Raw genomic sequence first — 23,352 nt, 5'->3', positions numbered from 1 at the left:
TCCAAAATCCGTTCAGGGGCTCTGATGCAACCTGGATTGACCATATCTAGACCCACAGCTGGATGAGACATGAGGCTGGACACTCTTGGGGCTGAGAGGATTGGTGAGCTTGGGTGAGCAAACGCAGACCCTTTAAAGTCCTACTGCGTGGTACCCATGCCGTGGGTCCCAAATCTCCAGGTTCAAGGGCATCTTCCTACATCGAAAACATGCGTGGGAAACCCAGAAGATGGTACACCGTGTGATCGGGAAAGGGTTCTCAAACGCACCTCATTTCTCCTCTCCTTGTGCTCGGGTTCGCCATTCCAGCCGCTCTACTAACAATCTCCCTACTTGGAGAATCTGCACCTTTAACCTCCTGTTTCGGACAGGTCGCAATTTGGCCTGAGGATGAACGGGAAGACGGGGAACCAATGAGAGACTAGCTCTAGGTGTTGGGACAGGCACAGGTCACTCTATTTTCCCATCAGGAAGAAGAATGAACCACAGGCTCAGCCTGCCCCCCGGAACCAGAATACGGCCTGAAGCAATCCTGCGCTTTGGCGGCCAGCTCCCAAAAAAGCGAGTTGACAAATGGAGCTCAGGGGCACTGCAATTCACAAACCTGCAGAGTTATAAATGATAACTCTCGTCCACAAATATATTGAGGGAAGGCAACGAAGAGGATTTGAAAGCAAGGCAGAATTGCAGGAAACAGGTTTCAGGAGGCAGACTCGACTCGCCTTGAAAGCACATGAAAAGCGGCAAAGCGTTGACAATGATGCCCTTGGCCAAAAAGGGCGTATGCGTTTTTTCCTGAATATATTCAGGAAAAAACGCATACGCCCCTTTTGGCCAACCAGGCAAGCCCGAAAGGCAAATCAGCGCTACAATGAAGTCTCGCTTGCCATCGGTCAAAAGGGCCATGCTGAAAAAAGTGTAAAAACCAGAAATGCAGGACAGGCCATGGAGACATGGGAGCCTTGCTACGCTGATGGGCGGGCTGTAAATTGCCAGCAGCCACTCTGGAGAAGTGTACGGTGTGTCCTGAAACATGTAATAAGCACAGCTTAGAGAGCATAGGGCACTTCCACTCATGGGCGTATAAATCGGGAAACCTAAAAATCAACAAGACACAGGCACCCCAAAGTTTAGGGCTGCTCTGTTTCCAAGAACCTCCACTTCGGTACACCTTCAATATCCCAGGAAAGCGAAAAATGGATAAAGAAGTTGTGGTACTTAGGCACAATGGAATATCACTCAGCCATGAAATCAATGTCATAAGGCTAGTAGCAGCAGGATGAGTGGATTTAGGTACGATGACTCTCAGTGAAATAAGTCACAGAGAAAAAGACACTTATCCTAAGATATCACTTATAGAGGGAATGTCAAAATCGCTACACTTGAACTGAATTACAAAACAGAACAGAGTCACACATTTAGAAAACACACTATGGCTGCTTAACGGGAAAGGTGAGGTGGGGTGATGCATAAAACAAGGGTTTGAAATTAGCTCAGATACCGTTCCACAAGCCAAATATGTAATAGACAAGACCTACTCCCTGCTCAGTGAACTGGACTCAACAGCCCCTATTCACCGCCCAAGAATATATCTGACGAGTAAGAGTCTTAAAACCTATGTATTGATCTCTCTCTGGAAGTGCATCAAGAGGGTGTAAAGCGGCATAAACACAGCAGTGAAAAGCAGCTAAACCCCATTATAAAAATAGATTACTTAAAAAAAACCCCATAAAACAAAGACAGTGAAAGAGAGAGAAATTCTTACAAAATCCGTTCAGGGGCTCTGATGCAACCTGGATTGACCATATCTAGACCCACAGCTGGATGAGACATGAGGCTGGACACTCTTGGGGCTGAGAGGATTGGTGAGCTTGGGTGAGCAAACGCAGACCCTTTAAAGTCCTACTGCGTGGTACCCATGCCGTGGGTCCCAAATCTCCAGGTTCAAGGGCATCTTCCTACATCGAAAACATGCGTGGGAAACCCAGAAGATGGTACACCGTGTGATCGGGAAAGGGTTCTCAAACGCACCTCATTTCTCCTCTCCTTGTGCTCGGGTTCGCCATTCCAGCCGCTCTACTAACAATCTCCCTACTTGGAGAATCTGCACCTTTAACCTCCTGTTTCGGACAGGTCGCAATTTGGCCTGAGGATGAACGGGAAGACGGGGAACCAATGAGAGACTAGCTCTAGGTGTTGGGACAGGCACAGGTCACTCTATTTTCCCATCAGGAAGAAGAATGAACCACAGGCTCAGCCTGCCCCCCGGAACCAGAATACGGCCTGAAGCAATCCTGCGCTTTGGCGGCCAGCTCCCAAAAAAGCGAGTTGACAAATGGAGCTCAGGGGCACTGCAATTCACAAACCTGCAGAGTTATAAATGATAACTCTCGTCCACAAATATATTGAGGGAAGGCAACGAAGAGGATTTGAAAGCAAGGCAGAATTGCAGGAAACAGGTTTCAGGAGGCAGACTCGACTCGCCTTGAAAGCACATGAAAAGCGGCAAAGCGTTGACAATGATGCCCTTGGCCAAAAGGGGCGTATGCGTTTTTTCCTGAATATATTCAGGAAAAAACGCATACGCCCCTTTTGGCCAACCAGGCAAGCCCGAAAGGCAAATCAGCGCTACAAAGAAGTCTCGCTTGCCATCGGTCAAAAGGGCCATGCTGAAAAAAGTGTAAAAACCAGAAATGCAGGACAGGCCATGGAGACATGGGAGCCTTGCTACGCTGATGGGCGGGCTGTAAATTGCCAGCAGCCACTCTGGAGAAGTGTACGGTGTGTCCTGAAACATGTAATAAGCACAGCTTAGAGAGCATAGGGCACTTCCACTCATGGGCGTATAAATCGGGAAACCTAAAAATCAACAAGACACAGGCACCCCAAAGTTTAGGGCTGCTCTGTTTCCAAGAACCTCCACTTCGGTACACCTTCAATATCCCAGGAAAGCGAAAAATGGATAAAGAAGTTGTGGTACTTAGGCACAATGGAATATCACTCAGCCATGAAATCAATGTCATAAGGCTAGTAGCAGCAGGATGAGTGGATTTAGGTACGATGACTCTCAGTGAAATAAGTCACAGAGAAAAAGACACTTATCCTAAGATATCACTTATAGAGGGAATGTCAAAATCGCTACACTTGAACTGAATTACAAAACAGAACAGAGTCACACATTTAGAAAACACACTATGGCTGCTTAACGGGAAAGGTGAGGTGGGGTGATGCATAAAACAAGGGTTTGAAATTAGCTCAGATACCGTTCCACAAGCCAAATATGTAATAGACAAGACCTACTCCCTGCTCAGTGAACTGGACTCAACAGCCCCTATTCACCGCCCAAGAATATATCTGACGAGTAAGAGTCTTAAAACCTATGTATTGATCTCTCTCTGGAAGTGCATCAAGAGGGTGTAAAGCGGCATAAACACAGCAGTGAAAAGCAGCTAAACCCCATTATAAAAATAGATTACTTAAAAAAAACCCCATAAAACAAAGACAGTGAAAGAGAGAGAAATTCTTACAAAATCCGTTCAGGGGCTCTGATGCAACCTGGATTGACCATATCTAGACCCACAGCTGGATGAGACATGAGGCTGGACACTCTTGGGGCTGAGAGGATTGGTGAGCTTGGGTGAGCAAACGCAGACCCTTTAAAGTCCTACTGCGTGGTACCCATGCCGTGGGTCCCAAATCTCCAGGTTCAAGGGCATCTTCCTACATCGAAAACATGCGTGGGAAACCCAGAAGATGGTACACCGTGTGATCGGGAAAGGGTTCTCAAACGCACCTCATTTCTCCTCTCCTTGTGCTCGGGTTCGCCATTCCAGCCGCTCTACTAACAATCTCCCTACTTGGAGAATCTGCACCTTTAACCTCCTGTTTCGGACAGGTCGCAATTTGGCCTGAGGATGAACGGGAAGACGGGGAACCAATGAGAGACTAGCTCTAGGTGTTGGGACAGGCACAGGTCACTCTATTTTCCCATCAGGAAGAAGAATGAACCACAGGCTCAGCCTGCCCCCCGGAACCAGAATACGGCCTGAAGCAATCCTGCGCTTTGGCGGCCAGCTCCCAAAAAAGCGAGTTGACAAATGGAGCTCAGGGGCACTGCAACTCACAAACCTGCAGAGTTATAAATGATAACTCTCGTCCACAAATATATTGAGGGAAGGCAACGAAGAGGATTTGAAAGCAAGGCAGAATTGCAGGAAACAGGTTTCAGGAGGCAGAGTCGACTCGCCTTGAAAGCACATGAAAAGCGGCAAAGCGTTGACAATGATGCCCTTGGCCAAAAGGGGCGTATGCGTTTTTTCCTGAATATATTGAGGAAAAAACGCATACGCCCCTTTTGGCCAACCAGGCAAGCCCGAAAGGCAAATCAGCGCTACAAAGAAGTCTCGCTTGCCATCGGTCAAAAGGGCCATGCTGAAAAAAGTGTAAAAACCAGAAATGCAGGACAGGCCATGGAGACATGGGAGCCTTGCTACGCTGATGGGCGGGCTGTAAATTGCCAGCAGCCACTCTGGAGAAGTGTACGGTGTGTCCTGAAACATGTAATAAGCACAGCTTAGAGAGCATAGGGCACTTCCACTCATGGGCGTATAAATCGGGAAACCTAAAAATCAACAAGACACAGGCACCCCAAAGTTTAGGGCTGCTCTGTTTCCAAGAACCTCCACTTCGGTACACCTTCAATATCCCAGGAAAGCGAAAAATGGATAAAGAAGTTGTGGTACTTAGGCACAATGGAATATCACTCAGCCATGAAATCAATGTCATAAGGCTAGTAGCAGCAGGATGAGTGGATTTAGGTACGATGACTCTCAGTGAAATAAGTCACAGAGAAAAAGACACTTATCCTAAGATATCACTTATAGAGGGAATGTCAAAATCGCTACACTTGAACTGAATTACAAAACAGAACAGAGTCACACATTTAGAAAACACACTATGGCTGCTTAACGGGAAAGGTGAGGTGGGGTGATGCATAAAACAAGGGTTTGAAATTAGCTCAGATACCATTCCACAAGCCAAATATGTAATAGACAAGACCTACTCCCTGCTCAGTGAACTGGACTCAACAGCCCCTATTCACCGCCCAAGAATATATCTGACGAGTAAGAGTCTTGAAACCTATGTATTGATCTCTCTCTGGAAGTGCATCAAGAGGGTGTAAAGCGGCATAAACACAGCAGTGAAAAGCAGCTAAACCCCATTATAAAAATAGATTACTTAAAAAAAACCCCATAAAACAAAGAGAGTGAAAGAGAGAGAAATTCTTACAAAATCCGTTCAGGGGCTCTGATGCAACCTGGATTGACCATATCTAGACCCACAGCTGGATGAGACATGAGGCTGGACACTCTTGGGGCTGAGAGGATTGGTGAGCTTGGGTGAGCAAACGCAGACCCTTTAAAGTCCTACTGCGTGGTACCCATGCCGTGGGTCCCAAATCTCCAGGTTCAAGGGCATCTTCCTACATCGAAAACATGTGTGGGAAACCCAGAAGATGGTACACCGTGTGATCGGGAAAGGGTTCTCAAACGCACCTCATTTCTCCTCTCCTTGTGCTCGGGTTCGCCATTCCAGCCGCTCTACTAACAATCTCCCTACTTGGAGAATCTGCACCTTTAACCTCCTGTTTCGGACAGGTCGCAATTTGGCCTGAGGATGAACGGGAAGACGGGGAACCAATGAGAGACTAGCTCTAGGTGTTGGGACAGGCACAGGTCACTCTATTTTCCCATCAGGAAGAAGAATGAACCACAGGCTCAGCCTGCCCCCCGGAACCAGAATACGGCCTGAAGCAATCCTGCGCTTTGGCGGCCAGCTCCCAAAAAAGCGAGTTGACAAATGGAGCTCAGGGGCACTGCAATTCACAAACCTGCAGAGTTATAAATGATAACTCTCGTCCACAAATATATTGAGGGAAGGCAACGAAGAGGATTTGAAAGCAAGGCAGAATTGCAGGAAACAGGTTTCAGGAGGCAGAGTCGACTCGCCTTGAAAGCACATGAAAAGCGGCAAAGCGTTGACAATGATGCCCTTGGCCAAAAGGGGCGTATGCGTTTTTTCCTGAATATATTCAGGAAAAAACGCATACGCCCCTTTTGGCCAACCAGGCAAGCCCGAAAGGCAAATCAGCGCTACAAAGAAGTCTCGCTTGCCATCGGTCAAAAGGGCCATGCTGAAAAAAGTGTAAAAACCAGAAATGCAGGACAGGCCATGGAGACATGGGAGCCTTGCTACGCTGATGGGCGGGCTGTAAATTGCCAGCAGCCACTCTGGAGAAGTGTACGGTGTGTCCTGAAACATGTAATAAGCACAGCTTAGAGAGCATAGGGCACTTCCACTCATGGGCGTATAAATCGGGAAACCTAAAAATCAACAAGACACAGGCACCCCAAAGTTTAGGGCTGCTCTGTTTCCAAGAACCTCCACTTCGGTACACCTTCAATATCCCAGGAAAGCGAAAAATGGATAAAGAAGTTGTGGTACTTAGGCACAATGGAATATCACTCAGCCATGAAATCAATGTCATAAGGCTAGTAGCAGCAGGATGAGTGGATTTAGGTACGATGACTCTCAGTGAAATAAGTCACAGAGAAAAAGACACTTATCCTAAGATATCACTTATAGAGGGAATGTCAAAATCGCTACACTTGAACTGAATTACAAAACAGAACAGAGTCACACATTTAGAAAACACACTATGGCTGCTTAACGGGAAAGGTGAGGTGGGGTGATGCATAAAACAAGGGTTTGAAATTAGCTCAGATACCGTTCCACAAGCCAAATATGTAATAGACAAGACCTACTCCCTGCTCAGTGAACTGGACTCAACAGCCCCTATTCACCGCCCAAGAATATATCTGACGAGTAAGAGTCTTGAAACCTATGTATTGATCTCTCTCTGGAAGTGCATCAAGAGGGTGTAAAGCGGCATAAACACAGCAGTGAAAAGCAGCTAAACCCCATTATAAAAATAGATTACTTAAAAAAAACCCCATAAAACAAAGACAGTGAAAGAGAGAGAAATTCTTACAAAATCCGTTCAGGGGCTCTGATGCAACCTGGATTGACCATATCTAGACCCACAGCTGGATGAGACATGAGGCTGGACACTCTTGGGGCTGAGAGGATTGGTGAGCTTGGGTGAGCAAACGCAGACCCTTTAAAGTCCTACTGCGTGGTACCCATGCCGTGGGTCCCAAATCTCCAGGTTCAAGGGCATCTTCCTACATCGAAAACATGCGTGGGAAACCCAGAAGATGGTACACCGTGTGATCGGGAAAGGGTTCTCAAACGCACCTCATTTCTCCTCTCCTTGTGCTCGGGTTCGCCATTCCAGCCGCTCTACTAACAATCTCCCTACTTGGAGAATCTGCACCTTTAACCTCCTGTTTCGGACAGGTCGCAATTTGGCCTGAGGATGAACGGGAAGACGGGGAACCAATGAGAGACTAGCTCTAGGTGTTGGGACAGGCACAGGTCACTCTATTTTCCCATCAGGAAGAAGAATGAACCACAGGCTCAGCCTGCCCCCCGGAACCAGAATACGGCCTGAAGCAATCCTGCGCTTTGGCGGCCAGCTCCCAAAAAAGCGAGTTGACAAATGGAGCTCAGGGGCACTGCAATTCACAAACCTGCAGAGTTATAAATGATAACTCTCGTCCACAAATATATTGAGGGAAGGCAACGAAGAGGATTTGAAAGCAAGGCAGAATTGCAGGAAACAGGTTTCAGGAGGCAGAGTCGACTCGCCTTGAAAGCACATGAAAAGCGGCAAAGCGTTGACAATGATGCCCTTGGCCAAAAGGGGCGTATGCGTTTTTTCCTGAATATATTCAGGAAAAAACGCATACGCCCCTTTTGGCCAACCAGGCAAGCCCGAAAGGCAAATCAGCGCTACAAAGAAGTCTCGCTTGCCATCGGTCAAAAGGGCCATGCTGAAAAAAGTGTAAAAACCAGAAATGCAGGACAGGCCATGGAGACATGGGAGCCTTGCTACGCTGATGGGCGGGCTGTAAATTGCCAGCAGCCACTCTGGAGAAGTGTACGGTGTGTCCTGAAACATGTAATAAGCACAGCTTAGAGAGCATAGGGCACTTCCACTCATGGGCGTATAAATCGGGAAACCTAAAAATCAACAAGACACAGGCACCCCAAAGTTTAGGGCTGCTCTGTTTCCAAGAACCTCCACTTCGGTACACCTTCAATATCCCAGGAAAGCGAAAAATGGATAAAGAAGTTGTGGTACTTAGGCACAATGGAATATCACTCAGCCATGAAATCAATGTCATAAGGCTAGTAGCAGCAGGATGAGTGGATTTAGGTACGATGACTCTCAGTGAAATAAGTCACAGAGAAAAAGACACTTATCCTAAGATATCACTTATAGAGGGAATGTCAAAATCGCTACACTTGAACTGAATTACAAAACAGAACAGAGTCACACATTTAGAAAACACACTATGGCTGCTTAACGGGAAAGGTGAGGTGGGGTGATGCATAAAACAAGGGTTTGAAATTAGCTCAGATACCGTTCCACAAGCCAAATATGTAATAGACAAGACCTACTCCCTGCTCAGTGAACTGGACTCAACAGCCCCTATTCACCGCCCAAGAATATATCTGACGAGTAAGAGTCTTGAAACCTATGTATTGATCTCTCTCTGGAAGTGCATCAAGAGGGTGTAAAGCGGCATAAACACAGCAGTGAAAAGCAGCTAAACCCCATTATAAAAATAGATTACTTAAAAAAAACCCCATAAAACAAAGACAGTGAAAGAGAGAGAAATTCTTACAAAATCCGTTCAGGGGCTCTGATGCAACCTGGATTGACCATATCTAGACCCACAGCTGGATGAGACATGAGGCTGGACACTCTTGGGGCTGAGAGGATTGGTGAGCTTGGGTGAGCAAACGCAGACCCTTTAAAGTCCTACTGCGTGGTACCCATGCCGTGGGTCCCAAATCTCCAGGTTCAAGGGCATCTTCCTACATCGAAAACATGCGTGGGAAACCCAGAAGATGGTACACCGTGTGATCGGGAAAGGGTTCTCAAACGCACCTCATTTCTCCTCTCCTTGTGCTCGGGTTCGCCATTCCAGCCGCTCTACTAACAATCTCCCTACTTGGAGAATCTGCACCTTTAACCTCCTGTTTCGGACAGGTCGCAATTTGGCCTGAGGATGAACGGGAAGACGGGGAACCAATGAGAGACTAGCTCTAGGTGTTGGGACAGGCACAGGTCACTCTATTTTCCCATCAGGAAGAAGAATGAACCACAGGCTCAGCCTGCCCCCCGGAACCAGAATACGGCCTGAAGCAATCCTGCGCTTTGGCGGCCAGCTCCCAAAAAAGCGAGTTGACAAATGGAGCTCAGGGGCACTGCAATTCACAAACCTGCAGAGTTATAAATGATAACTCTCGTCCACAAATATATTGAGGGAAGGCAACGAAGAGGATTTGAAAGCAAGGCAGAATTGCAGGAAACAGGTTTCAGGAGGCAGACTCGACTCGCCTTGAAAGCACATGAAAAGCGGCAAAGCGTTGACAATGATGCCCTTGGCCAAAAAGGGCGTATGCGTTTTTTCCTGAATATATTCAGGAAAAAACGCATACGCCCTTTTTGGCCAACCAGGCAAGCCCGAAAGGCAAATCAGCGCTACAAAGAAGTCTCGCTTGCCATCGGTCAAAAGGGCCATGCTGAAAAAAGTGTAAAAACCAGAAATGCAGGACAGGCCATGGAGACATGGGAGCCTTGCTACGCTGATGGGCGGGCTGTAAATTGCCAGCAGCCACTCTGGAGAAGTGTACGGTGTGTCCTGAAACATGTAATAAGCACAGCTTAGAGAGCATAGGGCACTTCCACTCATGGGCGTATAAATCGGGAAACCTAAAAATCAACAAGACACAGGCACCCCAAAGTTTAGGGCTGCTCTGTTTCCAAGAACCTCCACTTCGGTACACCTTCAATATCCCAGGAAAGCGAAAAATGGATAAAGAAGTTGTGGTACTTAGGCACAATGGAATATCACTCAGCCATGAAATCAATGTCATAAGGCTAGTAGCAGCAGGATGAGTGGATTTAGGTACGATGACTCTCAGTGAAATAAGTCACAGAGAAAAAGACACTTATCCTAAGATATCACTTATAGAGGGAATGTCAAAATCGCTACACTTGAACTGAATTACAAAACAGAACAGAGTCACACATTTAGAAAACACACTATGGCTGCTTAACGGGAAAGGTGAGGTGGGGTGATGCATAAAACAAGGGTTTGAAATTAGCTCAGATACCGTTCCACAAGCCAAATATGTAATAGACAAGACCTACTCCCTGCTCAGTGAACTGGACTCAACAGCCCCTATTCACCGCCCAAGAATATATCTGACGAGTAAGAGTCTTGAAACCTATGTATTGATCTCTCTCTGGAAGTGCATCAAGAGGGTGTAAAGCGGCATAAACACAGCAGTGAAAAGCAGCTAAACCCCATTATAAAAATAGATTACTTAAAAAAAACCCCATAAAACAAAGACAGTGAAAGAGAGAGAAATTCTTACAAAATCCGTTCAGGGGCTCTGATGCAACCTGGATTGACCATATCTAGACCCACAGCTGGATGAGACATGAGGCTGGACACTCTTGGGGCTGAGAGGATTGGTGAGCTTGGGTGAGCAAACGCAGACCCTTTAAAGTCCTACTGCGTGGTACCCATGCCGTGGGTCCCAAATCTCCAGGTTCAAGGGCATCTTCCTACATCGAAAACATGCGTGGGAAACCCAGAAGATGGTACACCGTGTGATCGGGAAAGGGTTCTCAAACGCACCTCATTTCTCCTCTCCTTGTGCTCGGGTTCGCCATTCCAGCCGCTCTACTAACAATCTCCCTACTTGGAGAATCTGCACCTTTAACCTCCTGTTTCGGACAGGTCGCAATTTGGCCTGAGGATGAACGGGAAGACGGGGAACCAATGAGAGACTAGCTCTAGGTGTTGGGACAGGCACAGGTCACTCTATTTTCCCATCAGGAAGAAGAATGAACCACAGGCTCAGCCTGCCCCCCGGAACCAGAATACGGCCTGAAGCAATCCTGCGCTTTGGCGGCCAGCTCCCAAAAAAGCGAGTTGACAAATGGAGCTCAGGGGCACTGCAATTCACAAACCTGCAGAGTTATAAATGATAACTCTCGTCCACAAATATATTGAGGGAAGGCAACGAAGAGGATTTGAAAGCAAGGCAGAATTGCAGGAAACAGGTTTCAGGAGGCAGAGTCGACTCGCCTTGAAAGCACATGAAAAGCGGCAAAGCGTTGACAATGATGCCCTTGGCCAAAAGGGGCGTATGCGTTTTTTCCTGAATATATTCAGGAAAAAACGCATACGCCCCTTTTGGCCAACCAGGCAAGCCCGAAAGGCAAATCAGCGCTACAAAGAAGTCTCGCTTGCCATCGGTCAAAAGGGCCATGCTGAAAAAAGTGTAAAAACCAGAAATGCAGGACAGGCCATGGAGACATGGGAGCCTTGCTACGCTGATGGGCGGGCTGTAAATTGCCAGCAGCCACTCTGGAGAAGTGTACGGTGTGTCCTGAAACATGTAATAAGCACAGCTTAGAGAGCATAGGGCACTTCCACTCATGGGCGTATAAATCGGGAAACCTAAAAATCAACAAGACACAGGCACCCCAAAGTTTAGGGCTGCTCTGTTTCCAAGAACCTCCACTTCGGTACACCTTCAATATCCCAGGAAAGCGAAAAATGGATAAAGAAGTTGTGGTACTTAGGCACAATGGAATATCACTCAGCCATGAAATCAATGTCATAAGGCTAGTAGCAGCAGGATGAGTGGATTTAGGTACGATGACTCTCAGTGAAATAAGTCACAGAGAAAAAGACACTTATCCTAAGATATCACTTATAGAGGGAATGTCAAAATCGCTACACTTGAACTGAATTACAAAACAGAACAGAGTCACACATTTAGAAAACACACTATGGCTGCTTAACGGGAAAGGTGAGGTGGGGTGATGCATAAAACAAGGGTTTGAAATTAGCTCAGATACCGTTCCACAAGCCAAATATGTAATAGACAAGACCTACTCCCTGCTCAGTGAACTGGACTCAACAGCCCCTATTCACCGCCCAAGAATATATCTGACGAGTAAGAGTCTTGAAACCTATGTATTGATCTCTCTCTGGAAGTGCATCAAGAGGGTGTAAAGCGGCATAAACACAGCAGTGAAAAGCAGCTAAACCCCATTATAAAAATAGATTACTTAAAAAAAACCCCATAAAACAAAGACAGTGAAAGAGAGAGAAATTCTTACAAAATCCGTTCAGGGGCTCTGATGCAACCTGGATTGACCATATCTAGACCCACAGCTGGATGAGACATGAGGCTGGACACTCTTGGGGCTGAGAGGATTGGTGAGCTTGGGTGAGCAAACGCAGACCCTTTAAAGTCCTACTGCGTGGTACCCATGCCGTGGGTCCCAAATCTCCAGGTTCAAGGGCATCTTCCTACATCGAAAACATGCGTGGGAAACCCAGAAGATGGTACACCGTGTGATCGGGAAAGGGTTCTCAAACGCACCTCATTTCTCCTCTCCTTGTGCTCGGGTTCGCCATTCCAGCCGCTCTACTAACAATCTCCCTACTTGGAGAATCTGCACCTTTAACCTCCTGTTTCGGACAGGTCGCAATTTGGCCTGAGGATGAACGGGAAGACGGGGAACCAATGAGAGACTAGCTCTAGGTGTTGGGACAGGCACAGGTCACTCTATTTTCCCATCAGGAAGAAGAATGAACCACAGGCTCAGCCTGCCCCCCGGAACCAGAATACGGCCTGAAGCAATCCTGCGCTTTGGCGGCCAGCTCCCAAAAAAGCGAGTTGACAAATGGAGCTCAGGGGCACTGCAATTCACAAACCTGCAGAGTTATAAATGATAACTCTCGTCCACAAATATATTGAGGGAAGGCAACGAAGAGGATTTGAAAGCAAGGCAGAATTGCAGGAAACAGGTTTCAGGAGGCAGACTCGACTCGCCTTGAAAGCACATGAAAAGCGGCAAAGCGTTGACAATGATGCCCTTGGCCAAAAAGGGCGTATGCGTTTTTTCCTGAATATATTCAGGAAAAAACGCATACGCCCTTTTTGGCCAACCAGGCAAGCCCGAAAGGCAAATCAGCGCTACAAAGAAGTCTCGCTTGCCATCGGTCAAAAGGGCCATGCTGAAAAAAGTGTAAAAACCAGAAATGCAGGACAGGCCATGGAGACATGGGAGCCTTGCTACGCTGATGGGCGGGCTGTAAATTGCCAGCAGCCACTCTGGAGAAGTGTACGGTGTGTCCTGAAACATGTAATAAGCACAGCTTAGAGAGCATAGGGCACTTCCACTCATGGGCGTATAAATCGGGAAACCTAAAAATCAACAAGACACAGGCACCCCAAAGTTTAGGGCTGCTCTGTTTCCAAGAACCTCCACTTCGGTACACCTTCAATATCCCAGGAAAGCGAAAAATGGATAAAGAAGTTGTGGTACTTAGGCACAATGGAATATCACTCAGCCATGAAATCAATGTCATAAGGCTAGTAGCAGCAGGATGAGTGGATTTAGGTACGATGACTCTCAGTGAAATAAGTCACAGAGAAAAAGACACTTATCCTAAGATATCACTTATAGAGGGAATGTCAAAATCGCTACACTTGAACTGAATTACAAAACAGAACAGAGTCACACATTTAGAAAACACACTATGGCTGCTTAACGGGAAAGGTGAGGTGGGGTGATGCATAAAACAAGGGTTTGAAATTAGCTCAGATACCGTTCCACAAGCCAAATATGTAATAGACAAGACCTACTCCCTGCTCAGTGAACTGGACTCAACAGCCCCTATTCACCGCCCAAGAATATATCTGACGAGTAAGAGTCTTGAAACCTATGTATTGATCTCTCTCTGGAAGTGCATCAAGAGGGTGTAAAGCGGCATAAACACAGCAGTGAAAAGCAGCTAAACCCCATTATAAAAATAGATTACTTAAAAAAAACCCCATAAAACAAAGACAGTGAAAGAGAGAGAAATTCTTACAAAATCCGTTCAGGGGCTCTGATGCAACCTGGATTGACCATATCTAGACCCACAGCTGGATGAGACATGAGGCTGGACACTCTTGGGGCTGAGAGGATTGGTGAGCTTGGGTGAGCAAACGCAGACCCTTTAAAGTCCTACTGCGTGGTACCCATGCCGTGGGTCCCAAATCTCCAGGTTCAAGGGCATCTTCCTACATCGAAAACATGCGTGGGAAACCCAGAAGATGGTACACCGTGTGATCGGGAAAGGGTTCTCAAACGCACCTCATTTCTCCTCTCCTTGTGCTCGGGTTCGCCATTCCAGCCGCTCTACTAACAATCTCCCTACTTGGAGAATCTGCACCTTTAACCTCCTGTTTCGGACAGGTCGCAATTTGGCCTGAGGATGAACGGGAAGACGGGGAACCAATGAGAGACTAGCTCTAGGTGTTGGGACAGGCACAGGTCACTCTATTTTCCCATCAGGAAGAAGAATGAACCACAGGCTCAGCCTGCCCCCCGGAACCAGAATACGGCCTGAAGCAATCCTGCGCTTTGGCGGCCAGCTCCCAAAAAAGCGAGTTGACAAATGGAGCTCAGGGGCACTGCAATTCACAAACCTGCAGAGTTATAAATGATAACTCTCGTCCACAAATATATTGAGGGAAGGCAACGAAGAGGATTTGAAAGCAAGGCAGAATTGCAGGAAACAGGTTTCAGGAGGCAGAGTCGACTCGCCTTGAAAGCACATGAAAAGCGGCAAAGCGTTGACAATGATGCCCTTGGCCAAAAAGGGCGTATGCGTTTTTTCCTGAATATATTCAGGAAAAAACGCATACGCCCTTTTTGGCCAACCAGGCAAGCCCGAAAGGCAAATCAGCGCTACAAAGAAGTCTCGCTTGCCATCGGTCAAAAGGGCCATGCTGAAAAAAGTGTAAAAACCAGAAATGCAGGACAGGCCATGGAGACATGGGAGCCTTGCTACGCTGATGGGCGGGCTGTAAATTGCCAGCAGCCACTCTGGAGAAGTGTACGGTGTGTCCTGAAACATGTAATAAGCACAGCTTAGAGAGCATAGGGCACTTCCACTCATGGGCGTATAAATCGGGAAACCTAAAAATCAACAAGACACAGGCACCCCAAAGTTTAGGGCTGCTCTGTTTCCAAGAACCTCCACTTCGGTACACCTTCAATATCCCAGGAAAGCGAAAAATGGATAAAGAAGTTGTGGTACTTAGGCACAATGGAATATCACTCAGCCATGAAATCAATGTCATAAGGCTAGTAGCAGCAGGATGAGTGGATTTAGGTACGATGACTCTCAGTGAAATAAGTCACAGAGAAAAAGACACTTATCCTAAGATATCACTTATAGAGGGAATGTCAAAATCGCTACACTTGAACTGAATTACAAAACAGAACAGAGTCACACATTTAGAAAACACACTATGGCTGCTTAACGGGAAAGGTGAGGTGGGGTGATGCATAAAACAAGGGTTTGAAATTAGCTCAGATACCGTTCCACAAGCCAAATATGTAATAGACAAGACCTACTCCCTGCTCAGTGAACTGGACTCAACAGCCCCTATTCACCGCCCAAGAATATATCTGACGAGTAAGAGTCTTAAAACCTATGTATTGATCTCTCTCTGGAAGTGCATCAAGAGGGTGTAAAGCGGCATAAACACAGCAGTGAAAAGCAGCTAAACCCCATTATAAAAATAGATTACTTAAAAAAAACCCCATAAAACAAAGACAGTGAAAGAGAGAGAAATTCTTACAAAATCCGTTCAGGGGCTCTGATGCAACCTGGATTGACCATATCTAGACCCACAGCTGGATGGGACATGAGGCTGGACACTCTTGGGGCTGAGAGGATTGGTGAGCTTGGGTGAGCAAACGCAGACCCTTTAAAGTCCTACTGCGTGGTACCCATGCCGTGGGTCCCAAATCTCCAGGTTCAAGGGCATCTTCCTACATCGAAAACATGCGTGGGAAACCCAGAAGATGGTACACCGTGTGATCGGGAAAGGGTTCTCAAACGCACCTCATTTCTCCTCTCCTTGTGCTCGGGTTCGCCATTCCAGCCGCTCTACTAACAATCTCCCTACTTGGAGAATCTGCACCTTTAACCTCCTGTTTCGGACAGGTCGCAATTTGGCCTGAGGATGAACGGGAAGACGGGGAACCAATGAGAGACTAGCTCTAGGTGTTGGGACAGGCACAGGTCACTCTATTTTCCCATCAGGAAGAAGAATGAACCACAGGCTCAGCCTGCCCCCCGGAACCAGAATACGGCCTGAAGCAATCCTGCGCTTTGGCGGCCAGCTCCCAAAAAAGCGAGTTGACAAATGGAGCTCAGGGGCACTGCAACTCACAAACCTGCAGAGTTATAAATGATAACTCTCGTCCACAAATATATTGAGGGAAGGCAACGAAGAGGATTTGAAAGCAAGGCAGAATTGCAGGAAACAGGTTTCAGGAGGCAGAGTCGACTCGCCTTGAAAGCACATGAAAAGCGGCAAAGCGTTGACAATGATGCCCTTGGCCAAAAGGGGCGTATGCGTTTTTTCCTGAATATATTCAGGAAAAAACGCATACGCCCCTTTTGGCCAACCAGGCAAGCCCGAAAGGCAAATCAGCGCTACAAAGAAGTCTCGCTTGCCATCGGTCAAAAGGGCCATGCTGAAAAAAGTGTAAAAACCAGAAATGCAGGACAGGCCATGGAGACATGGGAGCCTTGCTACGCTGATGGGCGGGCTGTAAATTGCCAGCAGCCACTCTGGAGAAGTGTACGGTGTGTCCTGAAACATGTAATAAGCACAGCTTAGAGAGCATAGGGCACTTCCACTCATGGGCGTATAAATCGGGAAACCTAAAAATCAACAAGACACAGGCACCCCAAAGTTTAGGGCTGCTCTGTTTCCAAGAACCTCCACTTCGGTACACCTTCAATATCCCAGGAAAGCGAAAAATGGATAAAGAAGTTGTGGTACTTAGGCACAATGGAATATCACTCAGCCATGAAATCAATGTCATAAGGCTAGTAGCAGCAGGATGAGTGGATTTAGGTACGATGACTCTCAGTGAAATAAGTCACAGAGAAAAAGACACTTATCCTAAGATATCACTTATAGAGGGAATGTCAAAATCGCTACACTTGAACTGAATTACAAAACAGAACAGAGTCACACATTTAGAAAACACACTATGGCTGCTTAACGGGAAAGGTGAGGTGGGGTGATGCATAAAACAAGGGTTTGAAATTAGCTCAGATACCGTTCCACAAGCCAAATATGTAATAGACAAGACCTACTCCCTGCTCAGTGAACTGGACTCAACAGCCCCTATTCACCGCCCAAGAATATATCTGACGAGTAAGAGTCTTGAAACCTATGTATTGATCTCTCTCTGGAAGTGCATCAAGAGGGTGTAAAGCGGCATAAACACAGCAGTGAAAAGCAGCTAAACCCCATTATAAAAATAGATTACTTAAAAAAAACCCCATAAAACAAAGAGAGTGAAAGAGAGAGAAATTCTTACAAAATCCGTTCAGGGGCTCTGATGCAACCTGGATTGACCATATCTAGACCCACAGCTGGATGAGACATGAGGCTGGACACTCTTGGGGCTGAGAGGATTGGTGAGCTTGGGTGAGCAAACGCAGACCCTTTAAAGTCCTACTGCGTGGTACCCATGCCGTGGGTCCCAAATCTCCAGGTTCAAGGGCATCTTCCTACATCGAAAACATGCGTGGGAAACCCAGAAGATGGTACACCGTGTGATCGGGAAAGGGTTCTCAAACGCACCTCATTTCTCCTCTCCTTGTGCTCGGGTTCGCCATTCCAGCCGCTCTACTAACAATCTCCCTACTTGGAGAATCTGCACCTTTAACCTCCTGTTTCGGACAGGTCGCAATTTGGCCTGAGGATGAACGGGAAGACGGGGAACCAATGAGAGACTAGCTCTAGGTGTTGGGACAGGCACAGGTCACTCTATTTTCCCATCAGGAAGAAGAATGAACCACAGGCTCAGCCTGCCCCCCGGAACCAGAATACGGCCTGAAGCAATCCTGCGCTTTGGCGGCCAGCTCCCAAAAAAGCGAGTTGACAAATGGAGCTCAGGGGCACTGCAATTCACAAACCTGCAGAGTTATAAATGATAACTCTCGTCCACAAATATATTGAGGGAAGGCAACGAAGAGGATTTGAAAGCAAGGCAGAATTGCAGGAAACAGGTTTCAGGAGGCAGAGTCGACTCGCCTTGAAAGCACATGAAAAGCGGCAAAGCGTTGACAATGATGCCCTTGGCCAAAAGGGGCGTATGCGTTTTTTCCTGAATATATTCAGGAAAAAACGCATACGCCCCTTTTGGCCAACCAGGCAAGCCCGAAAGGCAAATCAGCGCTACAAAGAAGTCTCGCTTGCCATCGGTCAAAAGGGCCATGCTGAAAAAAGTGTAAAAACCAGAAATGCAGGACAGGCCATGGAGACATGGGAGCCTTGCTACGCTGATGGGCGGGCTGTAAATTGCCAGCAGCCACTCTGGAGAAGTGTACGGTGTGTCCTGAAACATGTAATAAGCACAGCTTAGAGAGCATAGGGCACTTCCACTCATGGGCGTATAAATCGGGAAACCTAAAAATCAACAAGACACAGGCACCCCAAAGTTTAGGGCTGCTCTGTTTCCAAGAACCTCCACTTCGGTACACCTTCAATATCCCAGGAAAGCGAAAAATGGATAAAGAAGTTGTGGTACTTAGGCACAATGGAATATCACTCAGCCATGAAATCAATGTCATAAGGCTAGTAGCAGCAGGATGAGTGGATTTAGGTACGATGACTCTCAGTGAAATAAGTCACAGAGAAAAAGACACTTATCCTAAGATATCACTTATAGAGGGAATGTCAAAATCGCTACACTTGAACTGAATTACAAAACAGAACAGAGTCACACATTTAGAAAACACACTATGGCTGCTTAACGGGAAAGGTGAGGTGGGGTGATGCATAAAACAAGGGTTTGAAATTAGCTCAGATACCGTTCCACAAGCCAAATATGTAATAGACAAGACCTACTCCCTGCTCAGTGAACTGGACTCAACAGCCCCTATTCACCGCCCAAGAATATATCTGACGAGTAAGAGTCTTGAAACCTATGTATTGATCTCTCTCTGGAAGTGCATCAAGAGGGTGTAAAGCGGCATAAACACAGCAGTGAAAAGCAGCTAAACCCCATTATAAAAATAGATTACTTAAAAAAAACCCCATAAAACAAAGAGAGTGAAAGAGAGAGAAATTCTTACAAAATCCGTTCAGGGGCTCTGATGCAACCTGGATTGACCATATCTAGACCCACAGCTGGATGAGACATGAGGCTGGACACTCTTGGGGCTGAGAGGATTGGTGAGCTTGGGTGAGCAAACGCAGACCCTTTAAAGTCCTACTGCGTGGTACCCATGCCGTGGGTCCCAAATCTCCAGGTTCAAGGGCATCTTCCTACATCGAAAACATGCGTGGGAAACCCAGAAGATGGTACACCGTGTGATCGGGAAAGGGTTCTCAAACGCACCTCATTTCTCCTCTCCTTGTGCTCGGGTTCGCCATTCCAGCCGCTCTACTAACAATCTCCCTACTTGGAGAATCTGCACCTTTAACCTCCTGTTTCGGACAGGTCGCAATTTGGCCTGAGGATGAACGGGAAGACGGGGAACCAATGAGAGACTAGCTCTAGGTGTTGGGACAGGCACAGGTCACTCTATTTTCCCATCAGGAAGAAGAATGAACCACAGGCTCAGCCTGCCCCCCGGAACCAGAATACGGCCTGAAGCAATCCTGCGCTTTGGCGGCCAGCTCCCAAAAAAGCGAGTTGACAAATGGAGCTCAGGGGCACTGCAATTCACAAACCTGCAGAGTTATAAATGATAACTCTCGTCCACAAATATATTGAGGGAAGGCAACGAAGAGGATTTGAAAGCAAGGCAGAATTGCAGGAAACAGGTTTCAGGAGGCAGAGTCGACTCGCCTTGAAAGCACATGAAAAGCGGCAAAGCGTTGACAATGATGCCCTTGGCCAAAAGGGGCGTATGCGTTTTTTCCTGAATATATTCAGGAAAAAACGCATACGCCCCTTTTGGCCAACCAGGCAAGCCCGAAAGGCAAATCAGCGCTACAAAGAAGTCTCGCTTGCCATCGGTCAAAAGGGCCATGCTGAAAAAAGTGTAAAAACCAGAAATGCAGGACAGGCCATGGAGACATGGGAGCCTTGCTACGCTGATGGGCGGGCTGTAAATTGCCAGCAGCCACTCTGGAGAAGTGTACGGTGTGTCCTGAAACATGTAATAAGCACAGCTTAGAGAGCATAGGGCACTTCCACTCATGGGCGTATAAATCGGGAAACCTAAAAATCAACAAGACACAGGCACCCCAAAGTTTAGGGCTGCTCTGTTTCCAAGAACCTCCACTTCGGTACACCTTCAATATCCCAGGAAAGCGAAAAATGGATAAAGAAGTTGTGGTACTTAGGCACAATGGAATATCACTCAGCCATGAAATCAATGTCATAAGGCTAGTAGCAGCAGGATGAGTGGATTTAGGTACGATGACTCTCAGTGAAATAAGTCACAGAGAAAAAGACACTTATCCTAAGATATCACTTATAGAGGGAATGTCAAAATCGCTACACTTGAACTGAATTACAAAACAGAACAGAGTCACACATTTAGAAAACACACTATGGCTGCTTAACGGGAAAGGTGAGGTGGGGTGATGCATAAAACAAGGGTTTGAAATTAGCTCAGATACCGTTCCACAAGCCAAATATGTAATAGACAAGACCTACTCCCTGCTCAGTGAACTGGACTCAACAGCCCCTATTCACCGCCCAAGAATATATCTGACGAGTAAGAGTCTTGAAACCTATGTATTGATCTCTCTCTGGAAGTGCATCAAGAGGGTGTAAAGCGGCATAAACACAGCAGTGAAAAGCAGCTAAACCCCATTATAAAAATAGATTACTTAAAAAAAACCCCATAAAACAAAGACAGTGAAAGAGAGAGAAATTCTTACAAAATCCGTTCAGGGGCTCTGATGCAACCTGGATTGACCATATCTAGACCCACAGCTGGATGAGACATGAGGCTGGACACTCTTGGGGCTGAGAGGATTGGTGAGCTTGGGTGAGCAAACGCAGACCCTTTAAAGTCCTACTGCGTGGTACCCATGCCGTGGGTCCCAAATCTCCAGGTTCAAGGGCATCTTCCTACATCGAAAACATGCGTGGGAAACCCAGAAGATGGTACACCGTGTGATCGGGAAAGGGTTCTCAAACGCACCTCATTTCTCCTCTCCTTGTGCTCGGGTTCGCCATTCCAGCCGCTCTACTAACAATCTCCCTACTTGGAGAATCTGCACCTTTAACCTCCTGTTTCGGACAGGTCGCAATTTGGCCTGAGGATGAACGGGAAGACGGGGAACCAATGAGAGACTAGCTCTAGGTGTTGGGACAGGCACAGGTCACTCTATTTTCCCATCAGGAAGAAGAATGAACCACAGGCTCAGCCTGCCCCCCGGAACCAGAATACGGCCTGAAGCAATCCTGCGCTTTGGCGGCCAGCTCCCAAAAAAGCGAGTTGACAAATGGAGCTCAGGGGCACTGCAATTCACAAACCTGCAGAGTTATAAATGATAACTCTCGTCCACAAATATATTGAGGGAAGGCAACGAAGAGGATTTGAAAGCAAGGCAGAATTGCAGGAAACAGGTTTCAGGAGGCAGAGTCGACTCGCCTTGAAAGCACATGAAAAGCGGCAAAGCGTTGACAATGATGCCCTTGGCCAAAAGGGGCGTATGCGTTTTTTCCTGAATATATTCAGGAAAAAACGCATACGCCCCTTTTGGCCAACCAGGCAAGCCCGAAAGGCAAATCAGCGCTACAAAGAAGTCTCGCTTGCCATCGGTCAAAAGGGCCATGCTGAAAAAAGTGTAAAAACCAGAAATGCAGGACAGGCCATGGAGACATGGGAGCCTTGCTACGCTGATGGGCGGGCTGTAAATTGCCAGCAGCCACTCTGGAGAAGTGTACGGTGTGTCCTGAAACATGTAATAAGCACAGCTTAGAGAGCATAGGGCACTTCCACTCATGGGCGTATAAATCGGGAAACCTAAAAATCAACAAGACACAGGCACCCCAAAGTTTAGGGCTGCTCTGTTTCCAAGAACCTCCACTTCGGTACACCTTCAATATCCCAGGAAAGCGAAAAATGGATAAAGAAGTTGTGGTACTTAGGCACAATGGAATATCACTCAGCCATGAAATCAATGTCATAAGGCTAGTAGCAGCAGGATGAGTGGATTTAGGTACGATGACTCTCAGTGAAATAAGTCACAGAGAAAAAGACACTTATCCTAAGATATCACTTATAGAGGGAATGTCAAAATCGCTACACTTGAACTGAATTACAAAACAGAACAGAGTCACACATTTAGAAAACACACTATGGCTGCTTAACGGGAAAGGTGAGGTGGGGTGATGCATAAAACAAGGGTTTGAAATTAGCTCAGATACCGTTCCACAAGCCAAATATGTAATAGACAAGACCTACTCCCTGCTCAGTGAACTGGACTCAACAGCCCCTATTCACCGCCCAAGAATATATCTGACGAGTAAGAGTCTTAAAACCTATGTATTGATCTCTCTCTGGAAGTGCATCAAGAGGGTGTAAAGCGGCATAAACACAGCAGTGAAAAGCAGCTAAACCCCATTATAAAAATAGATTACTTAAAAAAAACCCCATAAAACAAAGACAGTGAAAGAGAGAGAAATTCTTACAAAATCCGTTCAGGGGCTCTGATGCAACCTGGATTGACCATATCTAGACCCACAGCTGGATGGGACATGAGGCTGGACACTCTTGGGGCTGAGAGGATTGGTGAGCTTGGGTGAGCAAACGCAGACCCTTTAAAGTCCTACTGCGTGGTACCCATGCCGTGGGTCCCAAATCTCCAGGTTCAAGGGCATCTTCCTACATCGAAAACATGCGTGGGAAACCCAGAAGATGGTACACCGTGTGATCGGGAAAGGGTTCTCAAACGCACCTCATTTCTCCTCTCCTTGTGCTCGGGTTCGCCATTCCAGCCGCTCTACTAACAATCTCCCTACTTGGAGAATCTGCACCTTTAACCTCCTGTTTCGGACAGGTCGCAATTTGGCCTGAGGATGAACGGGAAGACGGGGAACCAATGAGAGACTAGCTCTAGGTGTTGGGACAGGCA

The sequence above is a fragment of the Eubalaena glacialis genome, chromosome 7 (assembly GCF_028564815.1).
Source record: "Eubalaena glacialis isolate mEubGla1 chromosome 7, mEubGla1.1.hap2.+ XY, whole genome shotgun sequence".
NCBI classification, from domain to species: domain Eukaryota; kingdom Metazoa; phylum Chordata; class Mammalia; order Artiodactyla; family Balaenidae; genus Eubalaena; species Eubalaena glacialis.
Note: the sequence above shows the minus strand (reverse complement) of the source record.